The sequence below is a fragment of the Cynara cardunculus genome, unplaced genomic scaffold (assembly GCF_001531365.2).
Source record: "Cynara cardunculus var. scolymus isolate 2C unplaced genomic scaffold, CcrdV1 Un_Scaffold_2469, whole genome shotgun sequence".
NCBI classification, from domain to species: Eukaryota; Viridiplantae; Streptophyta; class Magnoliopsida; order Asterales; family Asteraceae; genus Cynara; species Cynara cardunculus.
Genome location: NW_020201106.1, coordinates 17,620 through 24,114, shown reverse-complemented (window position 1 = coordinate 24,114; position 6,495 = coordinate 17,620).

The window sequence follows — 6,495 nt, the reverse complement described above, 5'->3', positions numbered from 1 at the left end:
TGTATCAGCTTTGTACATAATGCAGAACTTGACTTTGAAGAGCACATCAAGACCATTGTCAACAATTGACTGACACTTATGAGATTGTGTTTTAGTCCATCCACATAAAAGACTTGATTCATCTTTATTTCTCCTTTAATAATCATCCCATATCCTTTGATCTTCCCCTTCTGATTTCCACCAAATGCAACAGAACCTCCTTCTTGCTTTAAGTATGATGACAGAAGCTCTTGGGTGCCAGTCATATGTCTCGAGCATCCTGAGTCCACGACCCAAGTAGACATATGCTGCTTCTTCTGCATTTAGAGAACGTTTAATTTGGGTACCCACTTCCAATTGGGTCCCTTAAAATTAGCCTGTTTGAAGTATGCCATTGCATCTTTTGGTTTGGTCTTATTGTTCTTAGAAGAAGAATTGCCAATTTGTCTATTGTTCACCCCGGATTCATGGTTCTTGGGGTGAGAGAACAGACATGATGAGTGGTGAATATGATTAGATAGAGCATGCATAATATTGAAACAACCACAGAAGGTAACATTGCAAGAAGCTTTCTTGAATTTTTCATTAAAATCATCAAAGAAGGGTACATAATTTTTATTTTTAGAGCCCTTCTTAGGTATGGGCTTCTTTTTACAAGACTCCTCCCCTATTCTAGGCTCCTTTTTGAAATCCTTTTTAAAACTCTTCTATTTGGATCCCCTCTTTGTTTTTCCTGCATTTACTGATACATAAGCAATGTTAGATTGAGCCCATTTTCTCAATTGTTGTCAAGTGTAAATCTGTCTTTGAGTTGTAGAGTAAGAGCTTTGAGAGTTACTTTGTCTTAGTTTTTCCTTTTCTCTTTTCTCAAGATCAAAAGAGATCTGTTCATGCTCAGATTCTAAATCAGAGAGGACCTCTTCTTTAGAGTCTGATGTGAGCAAATCTTCATCAGTTATGCAAGAACTTGAGACATCTTGATGCTTGAAGGCTCTGTGACAAAACCCTTTTTACAGAGAGACTCATTTTTAGAAAGCTCTGGGAGATTTGAGTTAACATTTGCAACTTCTGTGATGTGTTTTGGAAAAAATTCAAGAGCCTCTGAGGATAATTTTCTTTCAAGAGGATGAATTGTATACACAAAAGCACAGTCTTCTTGAGTCTCTGGTTGCCCAAACTTGAAAATTCCTATCTGACTCTGTCTCATAAATTTCCTTGGAATGGAATCCTTCTTTTCAGAAGGTGAGAAAGAATCAATATAGTCTTCAAAAGCTACATTTTCCATTATTAAAGAAGTTCTTGTGTCTGGAGCAACCAAAAGCCTTCATCTTTTAAAAATGGACTTAGTATTTGGAATGTTACTTTTAAGATTCTTTGAGGATCTAAAGGTATTCTCAAGAGTTCTGTTAGATTTAAAACCTGGTTTGTTGTCAAATTCTGAGAAACCCATACCTCTTCTCCCCATGTTAACTTTGATTTTCTTATAAACATTTTGAGCATCTTTAAACTTTTTCATCTTGAGCTCTCTGTCAAGAATATCTTGATGCAAAAACTCTCTTTCYTTTTGGAAGTAATATTTGACAGAAGCAACATTGCATTTCTCATGCTCTACCTTCCTTAACTCATCAACCTTGTTCTTTAAATCTTTTTCAATTTTGGCGAACTTTTCTTTTGAGGACTTTTCCAAATTTACAAAGTTTGTTTGTGCCTCTTCGAACATTTTAAAAAATCTATTTCTTTCCTCTGTGAGAAGAATAACTTCTTTTTCACAAAGAGAAAGTTTTTCTTTAAGCTTGTAATGTTCCAAATGGCATGAATCAAGATTATCAACGATCTCTTTGTATAGATCAATTGATTCAGAAGAGTAAGAAGTGGAAACCTCTTGGTCAGAAGAGTCAGAGTCAATTTTTGCCATCCCACAGAAGAGCTCATCCTCTGTGTCTGAGTCTTCCCATGCAAGAAGACCCTTCTGATCATCTTCATCTGAGGATTCATCAGTGACTAGTTCACTAGTTTGAGCTAGTAGAGACTTATGTTGATAGTACTCAGCCTTCTTTTTGTAGAAGGCTGCATCTCTTGGACCCTTCTGTGGAGCCTTTGGCGTTTTTGACCAACATTTAGCAGCAAAGTGGCCTGGCTTACCACATTTGAAACATCCTTCTTTTGTCTCTTCCTTCTTCTGCTCAAATACCTTCTGTGGAGGCTTCTGCTCCTCCTTTTCACTTCCCTCAGATCTTCCACCTTCTGTGTAGTTTCTTCTGTTGAAACTTCTATAGTCTTTCTTCTCACCACCCTTCCTATACTCTCTGGTTATCAATGCCAGAGTCTTCATCATTTCCTTCATTGTAACTTCTTCTTCAGAGCTCTCCTCACTCTCTGCGATCAGGATCTTCTTTTTCTTCTTCTCCTTTTCTTCCTTCTTTGATTCTCTCCCCTTACCAGAGCCACCATCTTCTGCAACCAGAGCAAGAGGACCACCATAATTCTTCTTCATTTGAAGCACTTGAGTTTCTTGACTCTTGAGTGAACCAAACAAGTCAGCCAAGGTCCATACTTCTAAATCCAAGGTGGTTATCATTGACATGGTCAAATGCATCCATTCATGTCCAAGACTTTTCAAGAACATAGAGTTGTTGTCGTCTGTAGTTCTCACTACTCCATATCTTTTGCAATTGATGATTAAGGTATTGAACCTGGAGTATGTGTCTGACAGAGATTCACCCTCCTTAGCCTTGAAGCTATGATATTCATCAATGCAAATGGCTCGGTTGTTCTTGAGAGTCTTCTTCCCTCCTTCGATCTGTTTCTCCAATTCTGCCCAAATGTCCATAGACAGTTGGCAGTGATCAATACATTTGAAGATCTCATGAGGTATTGCCATGATTAACAACCTTTTGCATTTGCTTCCCAAATCAACCAATACCTTTTCTTCATCGCTCCAGTTTGCAATTGGTTTTGGCTCATAGTGATCGGGAACTTCGGGGGTTGTACCAGTAGCTGGAACTCGTGGGATTAAATTCATTGGCACATATGGAGGATTGTAGAGAAATTCACAGATTTTGGGGTGAATTCCCTCCAGAAAGTTGATCATGTGCACTTTCCATTGTGGGTATTCCTCACGGATAAGCGTGGAGGCTTGGATTGAGATCCAGTACTCATGAACAAAGAATTAACCGTGTTTTCCATTAAAATTTGAAGAAAAAGAAGAACAAGATGAAATTGATTCAACAGTGAATGAAACGGAGTAAACTAAAGAAAATGGTGTTCTAGGAATCACAGATTAATACCAAAAGCAGAATTAATTGAATAAGAATTCAAAACCCGCTTTGATACCAATTGTTGGATCTGAAATTCAACTTTGATATTGATCTAATACTCTGAATGAACTCTAAAACGATTAAAGTGCAGCGGAAACAATAATAAGAGCAAAAACAGAGTAAATACACCAAGAACACACAGTTTAAATGAGGAAGAAGATGAATACACGAGAATTGCTTCAAAGGTTTTTCAATCAATTCAATTGAAAATTTGACGATTACAATACAGGAAGCACTCTGATTACAAAGGTCCTATCCGCTTATTATACTAGTTCCTAACGACCTGAGAGACAAGATGTTGACGTGTGTCATCATCTGAGCCGTCCAAATAAAGTCGATTAAGTCCTAGTCACGTGAGAAGCACATGCGGCTAACAACCTTTGAAAACTGTTGGAACAGAAACTTCACAAAAGACGAAATCCGCAGACCCTTTGTGAGCCATCTCAGAGGCTCTGCTGTAATTGACTTGCATGTTCTATTTGGCAGAGGACCATTTTCCAGAACCTCTGTGAGAGACATCAGAGGTTCTGTCACACTTTACTTGCTCGAACATAAGGCTTCTGTCGTTAGTCCTCTGTTGTCTTCTGTGGAGTTATCCTTCTGTCAAGACTTGAGATATACTTTTTCTATACTTTTACAAGAGATGAATAATGGAGCTAACATGAATTAAGGATGAGTCAGTTTGATACACCTCAAACTGAACAAGCTTTTCAATCACAGATTTCTTTTAAACGAAGTTCAAATGATTCAACAAAGCAGGAAGATCAAAATGATAGAAACTCGAGGGGAAAGGAAGAGGTTTTGGAGCAAGTTTGGTATCTAGATAGTGCTTGTAGCATTCATATGACAGGGGACAAGCAGTTGTTTGTTGAATTAAAGGAAATCAATCACAGGGAAGTACGAACCGGAGAAGAAAGGAAGCATACGGTTCAAGGCTTCAGAGATATTCATGTGGTAACTAACAAAGGTATTAAGAAAATCACAAGTGTATTTTATGTACCAGCATTAAGGCACAACTTAGTTAGTATTTGACAGTTGTTATTAAATGATTTTGACATCTATTTTAAGAATCGTACATGTATGATTAGAGACAAGGAAGGTACTCTGTTTGGAATTGTGAATATGACTGGGAACAAGATGTTCCCTGTGAAGTTTGATAAAAGATTTCTGGCCTCGTTCAACATGTCGATGGAAGACAAATCAGAACTGTGGCATCGAAGGTATTGACATCTCAGTTATGGATCATTGGAACTTATGTACAAGAAAAGAATGGTATATGGGTTACCAAGGATTGATCAGGATAAGTTTGTGAAAGTTGTGCACTTGGAAAACACACAAGAAGTCCTTTTCCTCGTGATCAAGCATGGAGAGCATCCAAACCACTTGAATTGGTTCACACAGATGTGTGTGGCCCTATATGCACCATGTCAATAGGTGGGAGTAAATAAATACTCACATTCATAGATGATTACAGTAGGAAAACTTGGGTGTATTTCCTCAAAGAAAAGTCACAAGTATTTGAGCAATTCAGAAAGTTTAAGGCTACTATAGAAAAACAAAAAGATCTTTTTTTGAAGACATTGCGGTCTGATAACGGTGGGGAATTTACCTCTCAAACCTTTGAAGAATTTTTAAGTAATAATGGGATTAGACATCAGAAAACAGTTTGATATACCCCGCAACAAAACGGGGTTGCAGAGAGAAAAAATCGGGTTATTATGGAAATTGCTCGTAGTATGTTAAAGGGTAAAGATTTACTAGATAAATTTTGGGCCGAAGGAGTAGCAACAGCAGTTTATATCTTAAATCGTTCTACTACTCGGAGTGTAGAAGATAAAACCCCACATGAAGCATGGAATGGAGTCAAACCGGTAATTTCACATTTTAGAGTGTTTGGCAGCATAGCATATTCACATATACCATCTGCAATAAGAGGGAAACTYGATGACATATCACAAATATGTATTATGGTGGGTTACAGTGAACATTCAAAGGCTTATAGATTATATAATCCAACAAAAAATAAGATTATTATTGCAAGAGATGTAATATTCGACGAAAACAATAGTTGGAATTGGAAGGAAAACAAATCTGATAATCAAGCAGTTATCAATGATGAAGATATGGAGAAGCATCAGGTGCAAAAAGATGACGAAATAAGACATGAAGATAATCAGGTACATACTCCATTAAACAGTCCTGTTAATTCAAATACTATTTCACCAGTGTCGTTTGCTTCATCATCCTCATCCAATTCTCCAACACACCAGTAAGATTGAGAAGTCTAAGGGAAATATATGATCAAACGGACCGTATAGATGAAATAGCAGACCCTGCCCTCTTTACAGATGTTGATCCAACTGATTTTGAAGAAGCAAGAAAACATGATCACTGGGTACAGGCTATGAATAAGGAAATTGAGTCTATTAACAAAAATAAGACATGGGATCTAGTTGAACTTCCTTCTGGTCATAAGCCTATAGGAGTGAAGTGGGTTTATAAAACTAAACTCAAGGAAACTGGGGAAATTGAGAAGTTTAAAGCACGTTTAGTGGTCAAGGGTGTTAGTCCCGAAGGGAATGGTAATAAACAGAAAGTAATTGTAGAAGGGGGGTTGAATACAATTACACAGAGTTTTTTCAACTTTTTTAATTTTTATTGATTTATATCAAGAATTAATACACACAGAAATACAAAAGATTGTTGCGGAAGATAGGAAAGGAAAACCTAACCAAAACAATCTTACAAGAAGAAGAACTTTGAAGAACAACACAAAGAGTTCTTGAAAGGAAATGAAGAACACTAAGAATTTCTTCGCACACAGGAGAGCAAGGAAGAAGAAGAGAATAGTCGATTGCTTTGAGAATGCACTAAGTAATCTTTCAAAAAGCCAGTAGTTTGCATGGGAGATGCACACTTCCTTTTTATACTATCTTCAGCATTTAATGCATGGGGACACTTGTCACCTGAGGATAAGAAGGCAGGGGTTGACTTGACCATTGTTGATATCTCCTTTTCATCGTACACATCGTGCATGCAATACTGTTCATGCAGAGACAAACTTTTGTAGGAAGATCTCCTTTGGATTGATATGTAGCTTCAAGCAGCTACTCACAAATCTTCGGTCCATGAAGACTCTCAATCTTCGGTCCATGATCTTCAATCTTGAGTTCATGATCTTCAATCCTGAGTCCATGAT